The 27,054-nt window shown below is 34.7% G+C and overlaps 1 pseudogene; it reads left to right on the top strand.

Moving 5' to 3' along the window:
- Positions 1-598: 598 nt before the first annotated feature.
- On the top strand, positions 599-3,391 carry LOC118651810 (annotated as a pseudogene).
- The last annotated feature ends 23,663 nt before the right edge of the window (positions 3,392-27,054 follow it).

Genomic DNA, 27,054 nt, shown 5'->3' with positions numbered 1-27,054 from the left:
AATATTACAGATAATGTTTTATTTAAACTTCAACTCAGTTTTTATAATCATGATGGCATGGATACTTTTCAGAAAAACGTTTGTTTGCTTCCCAATTAAAACAATAATATAGCCCATATTCAGATGGCAACAATGGACTCTTGATTCCTCTCAGATAAGCACATTTGAATTATAATCAAATTGAATACCTTAAACTTTGCACGCTCTCTGAATGCTACTTCACCTGAGTTTCCTTCCAACTATGGAAAATGAAACTCTTGGATGAATACTGAGCATGCAAGGCATATGACACAACACAGTGAAGAATAATACATCTTGTTGGAGAGCTGTTTATTTATTGAAAATAAAATTCTATACTTATAGAATATACATATATTGAAGTAAAAGTAAAATCCACATGGGTTTTCAAGACCAAATGTGGACTTTAAAAAAGGTTGATACTTGTGATGGGTTTTCCTTCTCACTCTCCTTTGATGCCTCAAGGTCTTGATGAGAAAGTTAAGATGACTAAACCATCACTTCACTTCGCTGAGGTGTGTTCTCTGGCTGCTGACGCCACCTGGCCCTGGCTTCTGGAGTACATTAAAGAGACAACTCCATGACTGACTACAAATGCTTCACAACCAATGAAAAGGAATAAATCTTTGAATTAAAGGCTGGACACAACAATGGAAAGGAAGAAAAGAGGAAGGAGGCTGTGAAGAAAGAAATTGCTGCTATGATTGTGGGAAAGGATGTTAGCACTCTTTCCAGATGTAGTGAACTGTGTGTAGACTGACAACCTGAAACTAAAGAAGCGTGTGTATCTCTAATTGATGAACTATGCCAACAGGCAGCCAGGCATGGTCATCCTGGATGTCAATAGCTTTGTGAAGGACTGTGAAGATCCCAATGCTTTGACTCAGGCTCTGGCAGTCAGAACCATGGGGTGCATCAGGTAGACAAGGTTATAGAATATCTCTGTGAGTCTCTCCACAAGTGCTTGAAAGATGAAGATACCTGTGTCCAGAAAACTAGCAATCTGCCTGGCAACATGCCATAATATCAATGCTCAAATGGTGGAAGATTGGGGATTTATGAATTCTCTGCAGGATCTCATAGCAGATTCAAATTCAAGGGTGGCTAATGCTGTAGCAATGTTATCTGAAATGAGTGAATCATACCCAAACAGCAACTTATTCGATCTGAGCCCACAGACATCAGTAAGGTGCTGACAGCCCTGAATGAGTGCTCTGAATGGGATCAGATTTTTATTCTGCATTGCCTGTCCAATTACAATTCTAAAGAATAACCAGGAGGCTCAGAGCATCTGTGAGTGGCTAATTCCCTGGCTATCTCATACCAACTCAGCTGTGGAGCTTTCACAGTAAAATTCCTAATGAAATGTATAGAGTTGTTACCCAGGTACTCTATTATAATATGGTGCTGAAGAAGTTGGCCCCTCCACTTGTCACTTTGCTCTGTGGGGAGCCAGAGGTGCAGTACATCATCCTGAAGAACATCAACCGAATAGTCCAAAAACTGCCTGAAATCTTAAAGCAGGAAATCAAAGTCTTCTTTGTGAAGTATAATGATCCCATCTATGTTACACTAGAGAAGTTTGACATCATGATTCTTTTGGAATCCCAAGCTAATATGGTTCAGATTCTGGCAGAACTGAAGGAATATGTTCAAAGTTTGGTGTTGACTTTGTTTGCAAAGCTGTGTGGGCCATTGGACAGTGTGCCATCAAGGTGGAGGAATATGCAGAACATTGTATAAGCAAATTGCTTGATCTTATCTAGACCAAAGTAAATTATGTGGCCCAAGAAGTGATTGTTTTAATCAGTGACACCTTCCAAAAGTACCCCAACAAGTATGAAAGTATATTGTCACTGTTGTGAGAACTTGGATGAGCCAGATGCTTGAGCAGCTATGAGCTGGATTGTGGGAGATTATGCTGAATGAATTGACAATGCAGATGAGTTACTAGAGACTTCCTTGGAGGGTGTTCATGATGAAAGAACCCAGGTTGCAGCTCACTCTGCTTACTGCTTTAGTGAAATTATTTCTTAAGAAACCATCAGAAGCACAGAAGCAGGTCTTGATTTTGGAAACTCAGGATTCTGATAATCTTTACCTTTGAGACAGGGGCTATATTTATTGGAGGCTTCTCTCAATGAACTCTGTCACAGCCAAAGAAGTGGTATTGTCTGAGAAGACATGGATCTCTGAGGAGACAGATCTCATTGAGCCAACTCTGCTGGGTGAGCTAATCTGACACAGTGGTTCTCTGCCTCTTTGTACCACAAGCCTTCCAATGCTTTTGTGGAAGGAAGTCATGGATCCATCACAAACACTTGCCAACACATCATGGGAGCACTGATGCAGCTGAGAGTCCTGTTGGCACCACCACTACCACCAACCTGGAACAGTGTCAGGTTATTCCCTCTCAAGGTGACCTTCTGGGAGACCTGTTGAACCTTGACCTTGGTTCCCCAGTCAATGTGACACAAGCATCCGCCATGCAGATGGGAGCAGTGGATCTCTTGGGAGGAAGACTAGATATTCTTCTTGGCAGTGAGCTTGGCGGAAGCATTGGAGGAAGTCTGACAGTGGGACAATCCTTCCTGCCATTATCAGTGCCCGCAACTATTGCTCCTTCACTTACTTTTGCTGTGGTCAGCAGTAGTCTGAATGAGTTATTTGAGTTCTGTACAGGGATAGGCATGCATATGGTGGATATGTGCCTCCTAAGGCTGTCTGAGTAAAGGCTTGGAGATTTCTGGAATATTTATTCATCATCAGGGGCATATCTATATGGAAATGAACTTCACCAACAAAGCTCTGCAGCACATGACAGCATTTGCAATCCAGGTTAACAAGAATAGCTTTAGTGTTATTCCCAGAACTCCTCTGGCCATACACCACTGATGCCAAACCAGAGCATTGATGTCTCCGTGAATCTCAACATCTTGGGCCCAGTCATGAAGATGGAACCGCTGAATAAGCTGCAGGTGGCTGTGGAAAACAGTATTGACATCTTCTACTTTAGCTGCCTCATCCATTCAATGTGCTTTTTGTAAAAGATGGCAAAATGGAGCACCAGGTCTTTCTTGCAATGGAAGGATTTCTGCAATGAAAATGACCTTCAGTTTCAGATGAAGGAATGTCATGTAAATGCTGACACTATTTCCAGCAAATTGCAAACAACAACGTTTATACTATTGCTGAGAGGAATGTGGAAGGGCATGATATGCCCCAACCTCTGAAGCTCACAAATGGCATTTGGATCTTGGCTGAGCTACGTATCCAGCCAGGAAGCCCCAATTATATGCTGTCACTGAGGTGTAGAGCTCCTGAAGTCTCTCAGTATGTCTATCAGGTCTCTGAAAGCATTTTGAAAAACTAATAGATTGCTCCTGTGCCCTCAGGCCACCGTGTGATCAGTACAAGCCAAGAACTCTTAACCAGAAGAAATTGTATTGCCGTGTAGAATCTGGACCTAAGCACACTGAGGCCACCCACCACTGCAGTGACTAGTCAAACTTGTGCTAAATTAGGGCACAACCTGCTGGATAGTTTTATCTTTCTGTGAACATTTGTTAACCATCGCTTCAGCCATTTCCCACCTCTTGCCTCCTGCTATCTGTCCTAACTTGTGGGCTTCTCCGTACTATGCCAATGGCGGAAATTTTTTGACATTTTTTCAATGAGAGCTCATTTCAAAAGCATAAAAAGACCAAAAATATAAAAGGAAAAGTATCTAGGGGAAAAATAGTTTAAGAAGCCATAAGTAACAATCTCCAAAGTTTATTTTTTAATAGAAAAATATAAAGTTAAGTGTTAAGTGTAGTTATTCATAAAAAACACATTCTTAATTTAAGATTTCTTCCTGAGAGACCCAACTGAATGCCATGTCTTCCTCTTGAAAATGCACAGATTCACATTCTGTTTCAAGAGGGAAATGGCATAATGAAAGAATATGGGTTAGGATCAGATCTGGCTCCAAATCTGCATACCATTATTTAATATCTTATATATTTACTTAACTTGTAGGCCTATTTCTTTGTCCTTTAAATGGGGACAGAAATTCTGTATTTCATGTTGTTATAAGAACAGAGACAAAATGTATATACATTGTAAAGCAAATGGTTGTTGCTACACATAAGGTGGCCATCATCATAGTATCTGTTCTCCCTTTTCTAAGTGGACTAGAATTCTATTAATAATAGTTGACTGTACATTATTCATCTTGGTATCTTTAATATATAATAAAATAGTTTACATATTGCTCATGTTCAATACAGTCTGATTTAGTTTTTATTAAGCCACTTGTGTTTTCACCTTGTATTGAAGATTTTTTTATATGAGCTTTTTGAGAAGACAGGCGATGCTTTCATTGTCTTTATGTGTTCTCATGCTTAGAAGACTCTTTTGCTCATCCTGCGAATGTGATGAATATTTGTTGAACTTCTTTCTTCAAACAGTTCCACTTCTAATTTAAAATGGGAAAATTGCAGGGGGAGCTGAATAACAAGAGAAATTCAGCAAGTATTCATCACATGCCCAAGATAATCAAAACAGTATGCTCAGTGCGAAGATACGTAAAGACAACTAAGGCATAAGTATTATTCCTCACCCTCACTCTCATCCAAAACCCACTCCAAATTCAAGCTGTATCATTTTTTTTCTCACAATGTCTCTCACATCCATTTCTCTTTTTCTGACTGCTTACTTCCTGAGAATAAGATTTTTGTAATTATTGTTAATTTATTTTAACTCCTTACTTTTTTCCATTGCACTTACATATCAATCTTAACTTGCTTTATATGATTAAATATATTTAGTTCTCTAAGACATTATAAAGTAAAGACCATCATAGAAGGTAAACAAGTAGTGTAGAATTTAAAAAATAGAGATAAAAGAGCAGATTTTTCAAAGTGGAGGGCAGTTCATGTGCAAGTGAAATAGTGTAAACAAGAAGACAATAGGCTACTGTTTTCAGAGCTATTTCAATATACATTTTCATGAAGTCTCTTGTACACAAACTCTACCCATATATACTGCTGCTACTCACTTCCCATTTGTTTGAATTACATGTCACTGCTCTCTCCAAGAATCTCATGGTCATCTGAGCTGTTCTCTCTCCATATTCTTCAGAAGGGCTGCCTCTTCTGATAAGCCCTGAAGCAAACTTCTTTTATTTCTTAGGGTGACTATGAATTTCCTACCATTAGCACTTCCTACACTCCTCCTTAATACAAATGTACTGCTTTGGAGCAGCAATGTACTGAGTTCAAAATACTTTTGTGATTCTCATTTAGGTATAGTAGGTCAAAATACTTTTGTGAATCCCTTTAGTTAGGTATAGTCTTATAACTATTTTGGTCAATTAAGTATATTTTAGGGTTTTTTGAAAAACAGTTTTGTTTTCTTACATTGAAGCTGCCTGTTTCTACTTTATTTTTTTCTGTCTAGAATGTGTATATGAGACAGGAGTGCAGTGTTCTCTTATAACTATGAAGTAGCAAATGTGAGCTGAAAGCCAACACTAGCAGATTTAGTGAAAATAAGTAGTTCAAGGAAACAAGCTAAGTCTTGGAAGACAGTGTTTAACAGCAGCAAAACCCCTGGAGTTTTCACCACTGGATTTCTGGTTCTGTGAGAAAAGTTAACCTTTTTAAATATTGTTATGTTATTGTGGTATTTATTATGTTTATGTTGCTAAACACATTCTTAAATAACACTTTTTTGGTTGCCTTATCTTCTCATTCTGTATGTTTGTTTGTTTTTTTCCAAATTATCTATACACAGAGACTCAATGCACGAAATTCAGGCAAGGAGCTTGGCCCTTGAAATCTCCTGGAGGTAGAAATTGCACCATTGGAGGGAGGTGCAACAATAATGTCTGCCCATTTCTTTAACTGCACCCCTGTGGTCAAAAGCAGCAATCAGAGCAGACAGCCCTGATATTTTAAGGACAGGATCCTTTTTTCCCCCATTCATCATCCAGTAAACTCTGCACTAGCTATTCCATGAACACAGCTGCCAAGCCACATGGATGGGGTAGGAGATAGATAGCTTCCACTTTGCTAAGAAAATGAAATAAACCCAAATTAATTGCAATTTACTGTCAAAATTTCCCCCTAAAAGTTGCAAGTCTTCAACAGCCTCTGGAGTTCCAAATAATTATATCAAGCAGATTCTGCCAGTGGGATCTTGTCCAAATCTGTAATCAGACTCTTGGTGCTATATAACCTGCCATCTTCCAGAAGCCTCTTCTAGGTCTTTCTTTAACTTTGACAGTTTTTCTTGGTTGTTAAGACCCATTTAAAATTATTTTCATGTATCACAGGAATCTATACTTGAAACCTATATAATCTTATTAACCAATGTAACTCTAATGCATTTAATTTTGAAAAATTAAAAAAAGAAAATGATTAGTTTCTGAGTGTGAGGTATTTAATTATTAATAAATCGCATGATTATTGTGATATCTTCTACTATGAGATATTTTTATTAAATGATAATCCTCATGTAAGCCTAATGCATTTATGTAAATATTACAGACTAGACCATCTATTCACTCTTAGATTGTACTGCTCACTGTTTATAAATAGTGATTGTGAAACCTGGAAACTATACTGTGGCTTTAACCACAAATAAAACTACCTTAGAACCCTAAAACTACCTTGGAACCCAATATCATTGAGAATTTTTTCTTATTAGAACAATGGCAGAAAGAAAGATAAGCCAGTAAAGCCAAAATGTAAAACAGATAACAAAATTGTGACTTTATCTGGGATATTTCAGCTTGGGAGTTTAGATGAGATGTTATCTGATGATGTTTAGATTATGTTTTCCATGAATATGTTCCTGATACTGACATTTTAGGCAGAACAGTATTCCAAGGTGGGGGGACACAACCCTATCTATGATAAGTATATTTGATATTTCACCTAATTCCCAAGGGCAAATTCTGTCCTCAGTAATTTTGACATCACAAGAGCCTCCTGCACGTTCAGACACCTCCCTAAGGTGAGGACCACTTAATGAAAGAGATGGTGGTTAGGGTAATTAAAAAAAAAAAAAGGCTTTCTTCTAGAAGTAATCAAGAACATATCTGGGAAGAATTGAGGGATGCCCCCAAATTAGGTAAACTTCATAGGAGATTTCCGCTTTTAGAACCAATGAAGCCTCTGTTTAAAATAATAAAAGGCACATGCTTAAAAATATATCTAGATGAAATTTCTTAAAATAATTCTAGAAGGAAATGGGTTTTAATGGTTACTAGGTTAAGGAAGTCAAGGATAACTCAAAGAGATGCAAAAGAATAAGAAAGAAAGATCTCATGGGAAGCCTGAAATAAATAAACCAGAAAAAGTTAAGATGCAAAAAACTTTGACATATACTTTGTTAAGTTGCAGAAAGAAGAGGAATAATAAAGCCAATTGAGGAACCACTCTTTGAAGATTGGGACAACTGTGGAATAGGATTACATAAACTCTGGACAGCCTGAAATACTAAAAGCATTATTGGGTGAGTTTCAAGGTGACTCAATTGTTGAAATGCAGAGGTTGCTTGTGCTGTGGGAAAAATGCTCAAGAAATTTATGGAATTGGAAATCTAAGAAAAGTGATAGGAACATTATATAAAACTAAAGGGGAAACAGGCAAGACCACAATTTATAAAAATAAATTGAGGGCTAGATATTGGCATGAGGAAACTTCCTCTAGATGGAATAACTCCATCCAGGAGAGGTAAGATGTTTTTGAACAGGTCATTAGAATTAAAACACAGGAGCTGTAACTGAAATGCAGAAATAACTTTTAAACGCTAAAATAGCCCATCACCCAGTCATACAGTATAAAAAGTTGTGGCCTGTGTTTATCTTGGTAATTCTGATCTGGCTTTTACTAAGAGAAGCCCGCATTTGCCATAACTGTGTGCACATTTCTATAAAAACATGGGGAAAAACTGTGTTTACAATTTATATATGATGTGTGTTGCTTCTTGGTGCTTCAGTATTTAACCAATAAACACAATTTAAACCAATTCTGCTCAAAATGAAGACTCCCAGAGAATTTTAAATTATTTACTTTGCCAATTCTGTATAGTTAAATTTGAAGATATATATTAGAATGATTAATTTATGGATTAATACATAGAAGTTAAGAACAGGAGCATGTCAAAGTTTCGAAATGAAGAGCAGGCATATAAATCAGAGGTACCCTAAAGATGAACATTCCTTCCTAGGAGAGGAATAATAAAGTTGATGGGATTCAGAGGCTTTGACAAACTGAAGATAGCCATGAATGTTTGAATGGGATCAGAGCACTATTGAAAGAGAAATAATTAAAATTATACACATTATAAAGCTATGAATGTGCCCTAGCTCAGTGATCAGTTCGTTGGAATGTCATCCCACACATAAAAAAGGCTGCAGGTTCGATTCTCAGTAAGTGCAAATACCTAGGTTGTGGGTTCCATCCCCAGTAAGGGTGTGTGTGGGAGGCAACCGATTGATGTCTCTCTCTCTCTAGAATCAATAAAACATATCCTCAGGTGAGGATTAAAAAAAAAAAAGCTATGGATTTTTCCAAAAGAATTATAAATTACCAAATTATCAGGAAAAATCCATTTTTAGAACTGAGATTTCAACTGGGATAATAAACAAATGATGAGAGACAGAACAGACCAGTTCTATGGTCCTGACACTTTGCTAGGCCTGGGTGTCTGTCAGGTAAACACAGGGAACAGCAAAGTAGTAACAAATCAATGAGATTCATTATTGGTACCGGGGTTTTACTTTCCAAGATTAAAGGTATCCTTCCTAAGATTAAAATACCTGAGAGGTTGTAAAATCTGAGCCATTTTAATTCAAAGAGGCAAACTTACATTTGAATGGGGAGAAAGTAGGTCTGTGAGGTCCTCCTGGTCTAATAATTATTAAGAGTCTTATTAAATTAAGAATCATCATAAAATTGAACAAAAGACAAATTGATAGAGGTTGAATCATGCCATGCCCATCTCTTGTATATGATTAAAACACTGGGAAGTCGGGCGAGATTTCAGATGTATAGCCTGTAAAGAAATAGATGTCTGGACCTACTATTCAAGTGGTTGGTCAGCTTGCATCTTGGTGGAACTGCTAGGAGGCCCTCCAGTGAACCATAAACAGTAGAGTATACCATAAAAATCAATAATTGAAGTGGATATACAGAAAAAGGATGGAGCTGCCTTGTTTTCACACTATATATTAGCTCAATCTGTCTGTGCAAACACCAAATGGGACTCTAGAGATTCATGTTCAATTTAAGGTAGGGTAATCAAATATCCCAGTTTGAGACTGTCTTGTCTTACTTGTTTCTGTATGGCTGTTAATACAGCTATGTTTCATTCTTAGAAGGGTTTCTTTTTGGACCTTTGACTAAATTTCATATACTATAGGGAAATTAAACTAAATATCAAATCCAATTGTTTTTATGATGATAGCCAGAGATTAAAATAGGAAATTTTTATAAGCAGAAAAGTTCTTGGGAAAAGAACATAGATTTAGCAAAATAAATGTTGGCCTATACCCCTGAAAGATATGGCAGTACAAAACTGCATTTGGGGGCATTTAAACAGTGGATATGATTGTTATTCTGTTCTCCACACTTTTTGGTGCATTTCAGGAAATTTCAATTAGTGTAAATAAAGAAGGCCAGCAAGGATTTTAAAAAATGGTAGGATTATCTTATTAATGTATATTAGATGATAAATATAAAGAAATAAACAGTCCTTTGTGGTTAAAGAAAGTTCTAAAGAATAATCAACCACATCAGATCTGTTGGGAGAGAAATGGGTGCAGGCTTCAGCAGAGAGGGGGTTGGAGACTCTATGGAGCTGGGGTCCCAATGGCAGATCCTAGAGAGATGGACACGTCCTTGTCTGTGTCCGCCTGGTACATTTCTGTGGTGAAGTGAGGGCAGGCATGGGGAATAAAGCAGAACTTTGGAAACTCAGAGTCCACACAGGTGACCTTTGAAGTGATAGGGAGAGGATGAAAAGGGTGTCTCTGTCACCTCTGAAAACCCTTGGTGGTGGAGCTTCTGGCCCAGGTCTTTGAGTCCTTCTGATGCAGCCCGACTCACAGCTGAGGTATTGGTGACCCAGGAAATGGGGAGTTTTCATTCACGTAAAGCTGATTAAAGAAAGAACGCTAAACAACCCGAACCAAAGATATACCAAAGGAGAAGCACGGAAGGAAAAGGAAGAGGAGATGCCAGTATGAGAGGATAGGAATAACCAGAAAGTAAAGTGGGGTCATTGCCCTAAGTGGGGCTCACTCTCCCCACACTTCCCAAGTTAGCTACTTTGCCAAGTCCAGAGCCAGATTACCTGAAGCACAGCTGTCAGACCAACCAAGGGCAGGATGCTAGGGATGCAGGCCTAACAGATGGCCAGCTTCCAGGAAATCAAGTCTAGGAGATGCTATTTTCTCCTACACCCACCAGCCAGAGTGACTTCACTGCCTGAGAGTATATGATGGAAGGATTCTGACAGCAACACTTTCTTTTCTTTCAAAAACCAGATTGCAGAAAACTAATAATGATGAGGAGCCGATTAGTACAGTGTTTCCCCACTTAAGGGAAACCTGATTGAAATAGATGGTAACAAAAAGAAACTTCTGTTCAGGGTGAAGATGCTGAAGGAAAGGAGGTGCAGTTAAATTAGTCCCACACAAGTCAGGAGACACAAGTACAAGTCCAGCTTTGCGACTTAAATACTGGCAACAACATGCAGTCTCTCAAACTGTATGGCTCTCAAATCTCTTGACTGTAAAATGGCATTAATATGATATGCCTATAGATTGTGAATATTTAATAAATGACAAAATATTTTGAATAAAATAAAATTAACTCATTCTTGGATGGAAATGGGTAGATCAGGATAAAGACAATTTAATTAGGTTAATGTTGAAATATGTACTGTACTTCCTGTTTTTACTACTTCTGTTTTTACTGGACTCTGCCAGTAATTTAAACATAACATAATGAAATAGCCCTGCCTAAAGACCCAGATTGCATATAATACCCACTAAGAATAAATAGTCCATTGTAGAATAATGGCAGCTTTCTTGGGAAAGTGTGTCTACTTTTCAGGACCAAAGTTCACTCAGATTGGGCAAGCATCCCAGTGTTTATTTCTATAGGTTCAGAGGAGATAACAGGTCTGACACTTAGAATTTAAGAGTAAGATACCTTCTCACAGTTTTATTCGTAACAAAATTAATATTTTGGCTTCTTTTACATCTATATCTGAGTTGGTTCTGAGTTTAGGAAGGAAAATGAGCTTAATATACCCTCTTGAATTCCAACATCAGTCCGTGTTTTTTATATCCTGGACTCTAGAATATTTGTCATTGTGTCCATAGCACATAGTATAGGCCTTGGAACAATGCATTTATTTTAGTACATTTAAATTTAATTACTTTAATTTCTTTTAATCCTTATAATGGCTTTGTGAGCAAAGTATGAAAAACCTGTTTTCAGAAAACTGTGGCTATAGAGGTGAAATGATGGAGACTCAAACTAATGCCTGTTTCCAAATTTTATCTCTCCTCCTTGTTTGCTTCTTATCCACAAGGAGACGTGGCAAGTTAATGAACTTGTCATCTTGTTGAATAACCTGACAATGATGTAGTAATTCAAGATAAACAAACAGACAGGGTGAGGAGCATTTTGGAGAGTCTTAAAACTAGATTAAGAAGTCTGAAATTATGTTGGTAAATTATTGAGAGCCATTGAAAAAAATTTGCGGAGACTTGAGATTAATTGTACAGGAAAATAGTAAATTGGAAGGTGGTAGACTGAAGCTTAGAGACAATTTTGGAGGCTGATGGACTGTTCTGGTGTATGGGGCTATAGCAGCCTCAATAGGTTGATGGCAATGAAAATAGAAAATAATGGGAATTTTAGTCTGTTAAATGTTTTAAAAATTAAGAAGTATTACTCTTAGTTTGGATTTACACTCTGTCTTTGTTACCCAGAAGTCCATCCAAGTAATTACACAGTCCCAGATTATTCATAAAACACTCAGCTGATGCCAGAAAGTGCTCCATTGACTCACCATAAATCTGTGAGCAGAACCATGGAGTACTGCTATTTTTCAAAAGCAAACTCAATGTTCCCACATCGAAAGTGGTGTCAAGGTTATAGTTTAACAGCAGTTTAAAAATTAAATTTACATCAACCATTAATCTTTCTCCTTAGGCGCCACTTTGATTTTGCTATTCCTCTGCTGGAAAGCCTTCTAGGATCCCCATTATCTGATTCCATAATAAGTTCATCATAATGTGGGCCCAGCCAAGCTTTTTATCCTTATCAGTGCTATCCACCCCCCCATATAAAATCCATATATTTAAGAAAAAAATAAAGGATCACCATGTCTTAACTTATAAGATTCCCATTTTTTATTTCCATCTCTAAGTGAATCTGCTCATGTTTGACATTGTGTGTCCTTGGGAAATTTCTTACACTTTCTATGCCTTTATTTCTTTTCCTTCTCCTCCTTGTTAAGTAGGTAATACATAAAGAGACTTATAATCATGTTTAAGAGATTGTAGGTGCTCACATGCTAGCTATATTATTTTAACTAGTAGGTCTGATCTACTTCAAAATAAATAGTATTTCTTGAAGAATAGAAACTACATATTTTTCCTTTGAAGTTTTTACAATTGATTTAACTAAGATATTATTGTTGTCATATTTTTTTTTTAATGTGAGTTGTCTGGAATAAGGGAAAAAGCTAATTGACTTAGTTTTTGAGCAGCTAAAGTTAGCAGATATTTTTTTTTCTCTAAACAACTAGTGTGTCAGAGGGGACTTCATTCTAATAGCTATTTAAGCTATGTGAAAGACAAGAGAACGCTAACTCTTAATGTCCTTATTTCTGTTCCCTGCAGAAATATAAAAGCACATCCTAGCCGACATAAATTTAATCCTGCTGCCTTTACAATTTCACATTTGAAATATTTTCTTATTGTCAGCTAAATACTCTAAAGGTATTCTTCTCAGGTGAGCATAACTAAACAAATAAGTAGATGATAAGGATTGTTTATTATCAGACTACCTAAAGAATAATCTAAGGACAATTCTAATATATCTTGAACAGGAAAGATTATTAACTAGGCAAATAAGGTCTGTTATAAATTACTCCATGAAAGGCAATTTTTTTATTTCAAGTAAAAAAATGGCTTGGTTGTTTCATGATATTGATTTTGAAATGTTTGCATGCTTATACAATGTCAAATATTTTAATGCCTTCTAGAATGACCTAATTTGTCCTTTTTTATTGTCATTCATAATAGCTTGTATTTGAGCCAATAAATTATCTCTACATATATTAGATGAATATTTTCAGCCTGATATTAAGGTAGCAGAAAATGCTTATGAATGTCTTTTCAGTTATAAGTAGATGGTTGTTTTATTGGTGCATTGGAAGAATACATTTTAATAAATACTGTGTTGTTGTTTTTTAATAGAACTAATCTTTACTTAATGTAAGCAGTTTGAAAATACAGAAACACCATCTAAGTGCTAAGTCCTCCCATTTCAGACACTGATAGACCTGGGCACATTCTCAGCTACTGCGGGCCATTCAAAATAAAACAGGCTGCTTAGACAATCACAAAGATTTAAGAGACAACTAAGAGCTAGGATAGGGTTGAACAATAAGTTTTATGTGATATAGAGAAAGCACACTGAGAGTCAAAAGGTGAAGAAACAGAGAATGAATATGTTCTAAATAAAAGAACAAAATATAACTTAAGAAAATACTTTAATGAAATAAAGGTAAGTGATTTACCTGGAAAAGGGTTCAAAATGATCATAAAGATTTTAACTGAGCTCTGCAGAAGAATGGATGTACAAAAGGAGAATTTCAACAAAGAGAAACTATAACAAAGTACCAAATAGAGACTATAGAGCTGAAGAATGCAACACACGGTCCCAACAGCAGATGAAAAAAAAAAATCAATGAACTTGAAGACAGGGTATTGGAACTCCCCCAGTCACAGAGCAGCAAAAAGAAGAAAAAAAAAAAGAAGAAGAAGAAGAGTGAAACAATTTATGGGACAATGTCAAGTGAAAACAACATTTTCATTACAGTGTCCCAGAGGTAGAGAAGAGAGAGAAACAGACAGAAAACTTATTTGAAGAAATAATTATTGAAAGCTATGCTGAATTTGGGGGAAGAAACAGAAATACAGATCCAGGAATCCCAGAGAATTACAAATAAAATGAACCAAAAGAGACCCACACTGACACATTATAATTAAAGTGTCAAAAGTTAAAGACAGGAGAAAGTTTTAAAAGCAACAAGAGAAATACAACTGTTATAAACAAGGGAAGCCCCATAAAACCTCTAGCAGATTTTTCACCAGAAACTTTGTAGGCCAGAAGTGAATGGAAAAATATATTTAAAGTGCTGAAAGAAGGCCTTGCCAGGTGGCTCAGTTCATTGGAGAGTGGTCCCATACACCAAAAAGGTTGTGGGTTCAACTCCTGGTCGGGGCAAGTACGGAAGGCAGGCAACTGGTTGATGTTTCTCTCTTCACATTGTAGTTTTGTTTTGCTTTTTGCTCTCTCCAAAAAATAAAAAAAAATAAAAAAAATAATAAATAAAATAAATAAATAATAACACATCCTCGGGTGAGGATTAAAAAAAAGGGTTGAAAGAAAAAACAACACTGTGACACTGAATTAGAATAATTTTGTTACAATGTCCATATTCCCCAAAGCAATATTTAGGTTAATGTATTCCCTTTCAAGATTTGAATGGTATTTTACAGAAACAGAAGAAACAATCTAATATTTCTAGTTTATAGTTAAATTTTGGTTTTAGATATACAATTTTGTTTTATAATTATTATACTACCTAAAATGTTTTACCTAATTTTATATGTGTGTTTTGTTTGACAATACATGAAAAATGTGATTTTTTTAAATATTTGATAAACCAAAAGTTTAAGAAGTATGTTAAAGTTTTCATAATTAAAATTTAAATTGGCCTTATTCTTTGTGTTGTTTTTAGCTATTTGGTGTCACAAAAGAGAGATATTCATGATAATTTACATTTTTAAGTAGTAAAATTAACTACTTATAATTTTTACATAAAGCTTCTATTTTTTGTTTTGCCATTTCTGTAAAAATATACATGCATACCTATGTTAGATAGGTTTTTAGAAACTTCTTTTGAAGTATACTGGAGGTTATTTAATTTCATTACATTGTAGTATTTCATAATGTGACCATGCCATAATTTATTTATTAATTCTGTTGTTTATAAGATTTTGGATAGTATCCAATGTGAAGCTGTGTTACCAGGCATATGATTTAGCACTATTATATCCTCCTGAGAGAAAAAAAAAAAATATCTTTATCATTATGAACTATCCCTCTCTATTATGTAAATATACCACATCTTTGACAGCAGTTGTGGTTTAAGAAAGTTTTCAGAAGTTTATTCTAGTGTACAGATACTAAGGAAATTCCCAGTGATTCCTGCCTTCTGTATTCATGCTCTTGTAACATTCTCTTCTACTTACTTGCTTCCAATCAATGGAATATGGCAAACGTATTTGGATGTCATCACTGCTATTAGGTTATAGTATATATGAACTCCATCATACTAGCTTCTGTGCTAGAGATTCCTCTTTCTTGGCTCAAAGAAGCAAACTGCCATGGAGTAAAGGCATGTTAGAGAAGCCCACATGCATGACAAGGAACTATGGGCAGCCTCTTTATGTAAGAGCACTCTCCGCACTCTCCAGCAAGAAACCGAAACCTCAGTCATACAAGCATAGGAAATGGTTTCTGCCAACAACCGGAAGAAGCTCAGAAGCAGGCATTTCCACAGTTAACACTCTGATGAAAACTCGGCCCCAGGCTACATGGGGATTGCAGCCTCCTGAGAAACAGAAGACCCAGTTAAGGTGCACCCAGACTTCTGATTTACAGAAACTGTGGATAGCTCATGTGTTTCAGTCATTAAGTTTGTGGTAATTGTTTTGCAGCAATAGATATCTAACACATTCACCATTACCTCAATGATCCTTCTGGATTCTGTAGGGTTTATACTGTTAAATTTAAAGGAATATGATAGAGAGAAGCACCCATACATATTTGAATTTGCAACCCTGTAGAGTGGCATTAATCCATGCTATTACATCTGTATTATGGCATTATTTTTACTATTTGGCAAGGGGAATGTGTACATTTTAGGGCTATACATATGGATTTTGCTCTCATAATAGTTCTTAACCCATTGTTTCAGAAAATTATTGAAACAGTTTCATCAGTTGTTTAGTATATCTGTTTCAAGGATATTCAGACAAATAGGAGATAGCCAAAGGGAAGGTCTGTAGATGAATTGAGCTAGTGTGATATGGACTTGGTTTTCATATGCCGTAACTCTAATAGGGAGCCATGATTACAGTTGGGTTCCCTTGCAGACACACACACACACACACATATAAAAGGAAGAGAGCAAGAAGAGGGGAAGAAAGAAAAAGAGAGGGACTAGGAAAAAGCTAAAAACAATTAACAAAATGACATTAAGTACATACCTATCAATAATTAATTTAAATATAAATGGACTAAATTATTAAAAGATATAGAGTGGCTAAATTAAAATTTAAAAAGATCCATTTATATATTGCCTAAAAATGACTCCCTTTAGGTATAAGCCAGACACAAACTGAAAGTGAAGGAATGGAAAAAGGTATTCCATGCAAATGGAAACAAAGAGGAAGTTGGGAAGTGAACAGAGAACATATTCAAACAACTGATGAGACCTTCCCAAACCTGTGCAAAAAGCTGAGCCTTCCAGTCAAAGAAGTTGAAAGAACATCTAATTAGCTCAATGCAAAAAGACCTTCACCAAGATAGAGATGTTAAAACTATCAAAAACTTATGACAAAAAATTCTCAAGGCTGTTACCTATAAAGAAAACATTAGATTATCATCAGTTTTTCAGTAGAAATTTTATGTCAGGAGAGATGCATTCAAATACTCAAAATACTAAAAAGAGAGAAATGATAGCCAAGAATAATATATCCAGTGAAGTTATTCTTTAGATATGAAGGAGAAATAAAGTATTTTCCAGACTAACAAATGCTGAGAGATTTTACTTATATAAGACCTGCATTATAGGAAATAGTGAAGGATGTGCTTCTACTTGAAACAAAAAGACAAAAGGGTTTACAAAACTCTGAGCAAGATGACTGACAGAAGAAATTGCAACTTTATTTCAGAATAGGGTATTAAACACTTAATTATTGCTTAAAGGTTAAGGGGAGAAACATATTTTAAAAAGACTATAGCTTATGCAGTTTGGAAATGAACACAATATAATAAGGGATAATCTGTGACAACAAAATCATAAAAGAGGATGGGAAAAAGGACTAAACTTGTGCAGATGAATGGAAATAAGATGCAGTCAGAAGGAAAAAGATTATTGTATGCATAAACTTTATTTTACATAACAACAAAAAAAACTAGAACTGAGACACATAAAATGAAAAAAAAAAGAAAGAAAACAGCAAAAACTACTCAATATATGTGCACCAAGCCTGGACTCACCAAAATATATAAAGCAACTACTAATACTGAAAGGGAGAAACTAACAGAATGCGATTATAGTGGGGAACCCGAATACCCCATTGACAGCAGTGGGTGGGCCATTTAATCAGAAAACCAATTAGAAAAATTGTCTGTAAATGACACATTAGACCAAATAAACATAGTCAATACTTTCAGAGCTTTCCATCCCCAAACAAAAAATATATACATTTTTTTCAAGTGCACATGGAACATTCTCAAGGGTAGACCATTTGTTCTGGCACAAAACTAGTCTCAATAAATTTCAGAAGACTGAAATTATACCAAACATATTTTCTGGAACCTGGAAATTAACTATAAGAAGAAAAGTGGCCGAAACCGGTTTGGCTCAGTGGATAGAGCGTCGGCCTGCGGACGGAAGGGTCCCGGGTTCGATTCCGGTCAAGGGCATGTACCTGGGTTGCGGGCATATCCCCAGTGGTGGATGTGCAGGAGGCAGCTGATCGATGTTTCTCTCTCATCGATGTTTCTAACTCTCTATCTCTCTCTCTTCCTCTCTGTAAAAAAATCAATAAAATATATTTAAAAAAAAAAAAAAAGAAGAAAAGTGGAAAAACCACGAATATGTGCAGACTAAACAACATGCTACTGAACAACTATTGGGTTAAAGGAGAAATAAAAAAAAAAAAGATCAAAAGATACATAGAAGTAGGTGGTGGGGGTGACCATAGTTAAAAACATTGTATTGTACATTTGAAAGTTGCTGAGAGTAGACTTTTAAAATCATCATTAGAAAAAAAAATTGTAAGTATGTAGGGAGTCAGATGTTTATTTAGAGTATTATGGTAGTCATGTTGCAATATATATAAACATTGAATCATTATGCTGTACACATGAAACTAATATAATGTTACATGTCAACTATACCTCAATAATAAAATTAAGTTTAAAAAATTAAAATCATATTAAATTTATATTATGCATTTTGAGCAGGGATATGAAAAAAGAGAAATGGACTGTTTCTCATGACATTATTTCAGGAAGTAAATGATAACAATTTATCCCAATTTTAGTAATGGTAACTTTGACCACATAGTTGTTCTTGGTATGTAATTGCTTATTGACTTTCTCAACAGACTGAAATACTTCACACTCCTGGGTGTGATGTTTCCTTTTTGAGGCCATCCTGAGACTTGCCCCAGTTACTGCAGTAGAAACAATGAAGGGAGATCCGATTGTGACAGTAGCAAGCATCATTATTCAAGGTGCTGGCTTTATTGGAGGAATTTGCCTTTGATTCTTAGTTTTGATCAAATCACTTTCTTTATCGCAATAGGCTAAGACAAAAGTAGTGGTAGATCCATAATGATAAAAAGAGTGACTTTTTTTTTCTGGAGTCAGAACTCTAAAAGATACAATTTTACCAGTATTTGCAATCAGAATTTCACAGATGTTAGAATTACAAAATAATCCTAAAATTGTCTTATTAAAAAAAGTATATAAGTCACAACAAATTGTTAGTCTCTGGTATTGAAATTATAGAGTCCAAAATAGAACACTTTTACTTTAGCATATTTTCTCTTCATTGCAGCCATTATATATTACTTACAGTGCATGACTGTGATATAGAAATATTATTTTATATTATTTGTACATTAGACAAACATAACCTTTTCAGCAGTTCCCTAATATTAAGTTTTTGATTGTAAAGTTATATGTTCTAGTAATTATGGGTAGATTTGATGTCTATATGACACACCATCATCTGGTTACAAAAGGGAAATGCAGTTGACAAGTGGGCTGACGGTTCACGGCTATACAGGTATAATTATGACTGGGTAAAGTTTTATTTTTGATTCTTCTTGCTGCTTTTAATTTGCACTTATTTTAATGTCATTAGGCAATTTTCTGCCTCCTATCCAGCAAAATGGATGGCAATAGTATACTTGTATTGAAACCTCAGGAGCCAATTTTATTTTTCACACCCACACTACTCTATTTCCACAGTTACTCTATAAATTCTTGTTTTTCTTGTTGATCTAGAGTTCTAGTGACTTTTTAAGTTTTCTTCCTACTTGCCAATACTTTTTTCTAGTGGCTCTCCAGGAACTGTGAGAGTACCTGGGAAATTTCACTGGTCTATAGTGTAGCACAAACGGGCTTTATAGCTTTCTGAGTGAAGATTTTTAGCAGCAAAGTTAATGGGCTCAGAAATATCAGGCCTGGATTGTATAATTTTACAACAAAGCATAGACAGATAGATGATAGATAGGTGGGTGCATAGATAGATAAATAATTTTGATTTACTGTTTTTATATTTATATCACTTATATGTTGTAAAAAATTTCTGGTTCCAAGAATAACAATTTGATCATCCTTATGTAGGAGTGTGGAATCATGTTTGGATTAGCGTCAGTATACATAGTGACTTCAAGCTTGTAAAGAATCTGTATTTTACCCACATTATGTAAGGACAGAACAACTTCACCTAGACCTTGAATGTTAGAGATGTAAGCTAATGTCACAGAATGATAAATAGGGTATTTCTTGTTCCTTATAAAGAGATGGTTAGGCCCACAGCTGAAAACTGAGGCATTCTAAAGAGAGCAACAAATACTTGAAAACAAAAATATTTTTCAGTATTTGTTAAAATGGTGTACAATGAGCCCTATCATACTCAGTTATTAACAGTTATTAACAGTCCTCCTTTCCCTATTCCTACCATTCCTTGCCAGTTGCAAAGGAAAAGAGAAATGAAAGTATAGCTCATATCCCTGTTCCTACTTCAAATTCCTTCAGCCATTGGTCTTGCCTAAGATGGAGAATAGGATAAATTGTGTATATTTGTGTGTGTGTAAGTTGGAAACATACTCTTTTCCTTAAGAACAAAACCATTTTCTTAATTAGTTGCATAATTATCAAAATCAAGATATTTAACATTGGTACATTATTATCTAATTCACAGTCCGTAGTACAATTTTTCAATTGTGCCAATAAAATAAATTTCATTAATTCTAAATTTATTCAATGGGATTTAATTCCTTATAATTATTATAATTATTATTTAATTTAATATTCAAAATATCCTAGAGTGGCCAGTTTGAGTACCTTCCAGCTGGAAACTATGTACTTTCTATGTGTTCCCATAATTCTTTGAACATTTTCTTCATTTATGGCATAGCATGGTGTTCTAGGAAAGATTTATTTCTCCTATACTCTGTCTTTTTACCAAGAGCCCTATTTTTCTTTAGTGAAGAATGGCTTTTAGAAACCAAAATCTGGTCTCTGAATGTGCTCATTGTTACTGGTATGTCATTGCTTTTATGCCATTTTAGTGGACATGGCTGAGAATATTCTTCAACAGTGTTCTCTGTGGCTCCCTTATTTTGAATGCATTTACTTATTTCCTCAAACATAATTAATACACAAAAATACAGTTTGAAAACTGATAACCCATAACATTTTGAAAAGCAAACTTACTAATTACTCAAAATTGTAGTTTATTTTTATGGTAAACTTTACATATAGTATATTTACATATAAATATACACATTTATATTTTTTATTTTGACAAATTCACACACCTATGTAACTCATACCTTTGTCAAGACATAGAATATTTTCATATCCCAGAAAGTTCAAATGAAATTTGAAATGAGATTAGAATTTTAAAATGTACTGAACTGCATTTTTATAATTAGAGTAACTAATAATTATGAGATTTTTAGAGATATAGTTTAGAGAGAAAAGGTCTTTTTTTTTGTTTCAATGTTCAATAGCACTTGATTAAAATAGGCAATTAGAAAATATAAAAGCATTTTGTATGCTACATTACTGAAGAATATGCCATTATACCAGTTTTGACATGAGTAACTTCAATTCTCTTTATTTACAGATAAGACTACTAAAGCTGAGAGAGGACCCAGACTTAACTCAGTTTAAAAAGTTGATTTGTATCTCCAGGACTATTCTGTAACAATCAATTTCTACTTCTTAATCCCTTCACCTTTCTCACCCATTCTTTCAAACCCCTCCCCTCTGGAAACCAACAAAACGCTCTCTGTATCTCAGTCTGTTTCTGTTCTGCTTGTTTATTTTGTCTTTTTTATTTTTTTTTTTTAGATTCAATTGTTGATAGATACGTATTGCCATTTTGTTGTTAGTATTTTTGATAATTTTTCTTCTTAAAGAAGATCCTTTAACATTTCATATAACACTGGCTTGGTGGTGATGAACTCTTTTTGTTGTTTTCTTTTCTGGGAAGCTCTTTATCTGTCCTTCGATTCTAAATGAAATGATAACTTCGTTGGGAATAGTAATGTTGGATGTAGGTCCTTGCTTTTCATTACTTTGAATATTTTCTGCTAAGCCTTTCTGGCCTACAAACTTTCTGTTGAGAAATAAGCTGATAGTCTTATGGTAGCTCTCTTGTAGGTAACCAACTGCCTTTCTCTTGGTGCTTTTAAGGTTCTATCTTTGTCTTTAATCCTTGGGATTTTAGTTATGATGTATTTTAGTATAGGCTTCTTTGGGACTCTCTGAACTTCCTGGACTCTTATGCCTATTTCCTTCACCGTGTTAGGAAAGTTTTCTGTTGTTATTTTTTCCACATAGGTTTTCAATTTCTTGTTTTCTCTCTTCTCTTGGCACTCCCATGATGTGAATGTTAGAGAGTAGCCATGAGGATATAAAGTACAGCATAAGGAATATAGTCAATATTCTAATGATGTAAGATCAGTTGGATTTATTGGAATGATTACTTAGTAAGTTATATAATGTATAACCACTGGGGTGTACACCTAAAACTAATAAAATGTATATCAACTGCAATTGAAAAATAAAATACTGATTTAATATAAAAATAAAAGTTGCTTGGTACTACCTATACAATTAGAAGTTATGGATCCTACATGTAACAACTTAAACATTATTTTCATATTTTACTTAAACAGAGGAGGTTTAATTCAACTAGTTTAAAAAAAACACAATACAAAACAAAGTAGTATGCAGGCCATCAATTCAAACTTATGACTGTCTAACAAGTTCCAATGTGATCTCACTCAACTTCTCACTAATATATCATTGGACATAGAAAAAAATCAAAACTTGCAGGACAAAAAGTCAAGATTGACAGATGAACTAATGAGAGAATCTGGAAGGAAATTGATATAAATTATGAAGCAGATTTAATTTATTAATAAAATCTGCTTATGCTTAAACTCAAGATGAATGTTGGGTATGTTTCATGAATCAGAGTGTGGTAGGTGTTGCTAATTTACTACTAATTCTTAACTTCCTTTCTACAACAGAATTAATTGATGCACTTTTGTATTTTATTCTGCAGAAGATAGCTCTCACTAGAATGGACAAAATATATTTTCCTGCCCCATTTATTTTAAATTTGGGTATTAACTTGGTTTGTTCAATAGAATGTAGATAGATGTGACAGTGTAACATTTCAAGCCTAGATCTTTAAAAATATTCTGTTTCCATTTGTTCCTCTACACTCCTACAATTCCCCATGAAGACATGTCCCAGGTACAACGAGGGTAGGAGACACCATGAACAGTCCTGAAGCAGAGCTATTCAGCTGACCAAAAGACCAAGGAGTAAACAACTGAGATAGTAAGCCACTAAGAGATTGAGTTTTTTCTTTCATAGCAAAAACAGATTAATGCATAGAGATTGCCTGGAAATAATGTACAAGATTGGGGAGCAATTTCTGACTTAGAGACACAGAATATTTCTTCCTACCCCTCAATAATTGTTTGGTTAGGATGGTATGCTCTTTATCTTGTTATCTTTAGCTCTCATTACAGTCATTGTTGCATACAGCAGAGGCTTCAAAATAATGCAAGCAACCCTAGAAAACTTGAATTGGTGGTTGTTAAGTGGTAAGATGAACCGTTGGGTAATTCAGGATGTTCTAAGAAATATAGGCACCAGGGGAATATGCTTTTGGTTAAGAGCTGCCACATGAAGACTTTGCTAGTACAATGTGGTGGAGTAGTAGTGTGTCATAAACTATATTTGCCTGTAAGAGCAGATAATATGAAGACAGGAGTAAAATGTCACCTGAATAGAAAGAAAAATGATGAAAACTTGTTAAAGAGGAAGAATTGGACTGGGGTTGAGAACATCAATTTGCATTCCAGCTTTAGATCAGAAAAAAATGATACAAAAGAAGAAAAAATAGGATAAGAAACAAAACAAACAAAAGAGAATTCTGCATTTTTTTCCTGTTAGAAAACACTGAGTTTTTAAAAATATATATTTTATTATTGATAGTATTACAGATATTTTCCCTCTTTCCCTTCCTTCTCCCAGCCTGTACACACCCCCAAGATTTTCACTACCCTATTGCCCATGTTCATGGGCTATGAAAACACTGAGCCTTGACTGATGATGAATATGAAGAAATATTATGACATGCTTTCTCAACTGACAATGTGTAAGGAGAAAAGTAACACAAAACAGTATTAAGACCTATGAGTGAAAAGTGCTGTAGGTATGAGGAAAGCTGCTGGAAACAGCACTTGGTGAACTAAGAAGAAAAAAATCCTCCAAGTATAATCCAATGCTAAGTACAAAAGAATTTCTATGAAGCGATTTGATAAACTCAATAGTGTAAAAGAATGCAGGAAGAATAAGAAAATACATTCACAAAAAGAAAGGAGGATTATGAAAGAAATAACTAGAAGAAGTGGATAAAAAGGTGACAATAATATATGTATATATGTATATGTGGTAAAATAAATAAATATGACTATATATACATAAATAAATATGACTATATATGTATATATGTATATATGTGTATATATATACATATATACATATACATATATGTATATATATTTCATATGTGTGTGTATATATATATATATATATATATATGAAAAAAACAAAAATATTGAATGCTATATATTTGGGAATTATGTGCCACAATTTAAAGTGTTCATGTTGAATAGAGGGTTTTTAATTTATGAAATTATAAATAAGGTTTTTTTTAAAGAAGTATATTAGCATTTTTATTTTAATCATTTTCTTTATTTTTATGAAATTAAATATTTAAGATGTTTTGAGTTGGCTACAAGCTTTTATATATATGACTGAAAAAATACTGGATAGCACCCTTAAAGCCTTTTAATCTAATGATAAATAGGTTTTAATTAACTTTTTAATTTTTGTATTATTTATTTATTAAAATATATATTTTATTGATTTTTTTTTACAGAGAGGAAGGGAGAGGGATAGAGAGTTAGAAACATCGATGACATCGATCAGCTGCCTCCTGCACGCCCTGACTGGGGATGTGCCTGCAACCGAGGTACATGCCCTTGACCAGAATCGAACCTGGGACCCTTCAGTCCGCAAGCCAACGCTCTATCCACTGAGCCAAGCCAGTCAGGGCTTAATTAACTTTTTTATGAACAAAATATTTCTATGCTGATTACTTCCTTAGATTATTTTCTAGAAATTAGATATATTGGCCAAATATTCTTAAATTTAGGACATTACGTGACTTCAAAATGTTTATTCATGCTCCTCAGACTGCCTCCTTCTCAGATACTGATATATTGCTTTCTACAATGGTTCTACTAATGGACACTCCATAAATAATGCCTTTAGCCAGCCTTTAGCCAACCTTTAGCCAGCATGAGTATTTGTGCTTTAGGAATTTGATAGAATTATGGTAATCCAGGAACCTTTTGTGGAATTCCTGGGAAAGAGAAGCTGTCTTTCTTAATACTGTGGAGCTGAGAAACTATATAGCTGTTATGACAGGGACCGTTATGGGGAGCAAAATGAAGCTAACAGAGAAGAGACATGCTTGGAGAAAATCTAAATTCTGATGATGTCACCTGAAGCCTAGTATTTCACATTACTTCAGGCAGTATCCCAAATTATTTTATTTTGAATTTATTGTTGTTGATGTTGTTGTTGCTTAGAGCAGTTTGAGTTGGATTTCTGTAACTTAAAACAGAATGATATATCCTGACTAACACACAGGTAAATGGTTACTATTTTCACACATTCAACTTGAATACTTTTCTGTAATTGCAACTTGTGATAATAGAATTGTCAATTACACTAAATATGTTCAAATGTACATTTGCACTCTAATCATTCAGAGTTTTGATCTCAGATTGCCGTTTATGAACTTGAAGTTGCCTTCTGTTAGAAGCTCAACTCTAATACCCACCTATTGGAATTTAAAAGAAATATTTTGTTGTTTTGTTTTTGTAAGCTAAGCATATATTTCCTGGCTGCCTAATAATGAAGTATAAGTGAATTTTACTTTGTTATTTCTGTTTTGTTTGTTTTTTTAACATGGAGAAAATGAAAACTTAGTCTTTGAAGAGAAAATAAATAAATGTTCTGCTTCTTTAAACAACAGACTTATTTTGTCATTAAATTCCTTTTTTGTTGTTGTAAGCAATTCTATTCTATCATTTATCTTAGGAAAATAATTTCATCTGAAATAGGATTTATGTCTGTTAAAAAGACACTGGCAACTTAAATCTCAGATGCAGAATCAGATTTGTGAGATATGTACCATGTAGCAATTTACATTTATTATACATAGAATTATTTGTGATTGATGTTTCAGAGCTCATCAATTCAACTTCAAATTTGCACATTTCCATTTTTATTTGTTACTTTTTTTTTAACCCTCGTCTGAGGACATGCTTAGAGAGGAAGGGGTACAGAGATGTAGAGAGACAGACAAAGACAGACAGACACTGATGTGAGGGAGAAAGACCAATCTGTTGCCTGGAGCATATGCCCTGACCAGGGATTGAACTGCAACCTGGGTTGCCTGGGAATGGAACCAGGAACCTTTTGGTGTATGAAGAAGGCTCTAACCAACTAAAACACCAGGTCTTAGCCTTCAGTTTTTGTTTACATGCTATTTTTTCCATGAAAATCTATTCAAATGCAATGCCAGTGTAAATGTGTCTCCACTCAGGATACTTAGAATTTCGTCTAAATGATCTATAAAAAAAGGAAGAACTAAAATCATGTATTTCTGAAAATTTGGAGCTCTTCTTCTCTTTCTTAGATATATACAACTTTTAGAGCTCAATAGATTTAAAAAAAAAACAAAAAAACTCTTCATGAAGTTTTTATCATGTTTCATTTTACCTTCTTGTAGATCTGGAGTTTTTGTTTTTTTTTTCCTGTAAAGGACCAGATAGTGAATTCTATGAGCTTTGCTTGCCATGGGGTCTGCCATGATTATTCTTTTCTGCTGTTGTAAAAGAAATGTAGCCAAAGACAATGTGGTGTGTACCAATAAAACTTTATTTATAAAAAAAAAAAACAGTGGTCAGGATTTGGCCCACAGCTGTAGTTTTCTAATCTCTGTAGATAGCTAATTTTCTCATTGGTAATTAAGTAGCAGACATATTATATTAGAGGATAATACTATGCTCTAAAAATTGTAGTATTTATAGATTCT

This window comes from Myotis myotis, unplaced genomic scaffold (genome assembly GCF_014108235.1).
Source record: "Myotis myotis isolate mMyoMyo1 unplaced genomic scaffold, mMyoMyo1.p scaffold_m19_p_3, whole genome shotgun sequence".
Taxonomy (NCBI): domain Eukaryota; kingdom Metazoa; phylum Chordata; class Mammalia; order Chiroptera; family Vespertilionidae; genus Myotis; species Myotis myotis.
The sequence above is the reverse complement of the archived record's forward strand: the minus strand, read 5'-3'. Positions and strand labels throughout refer to the sequence as shown.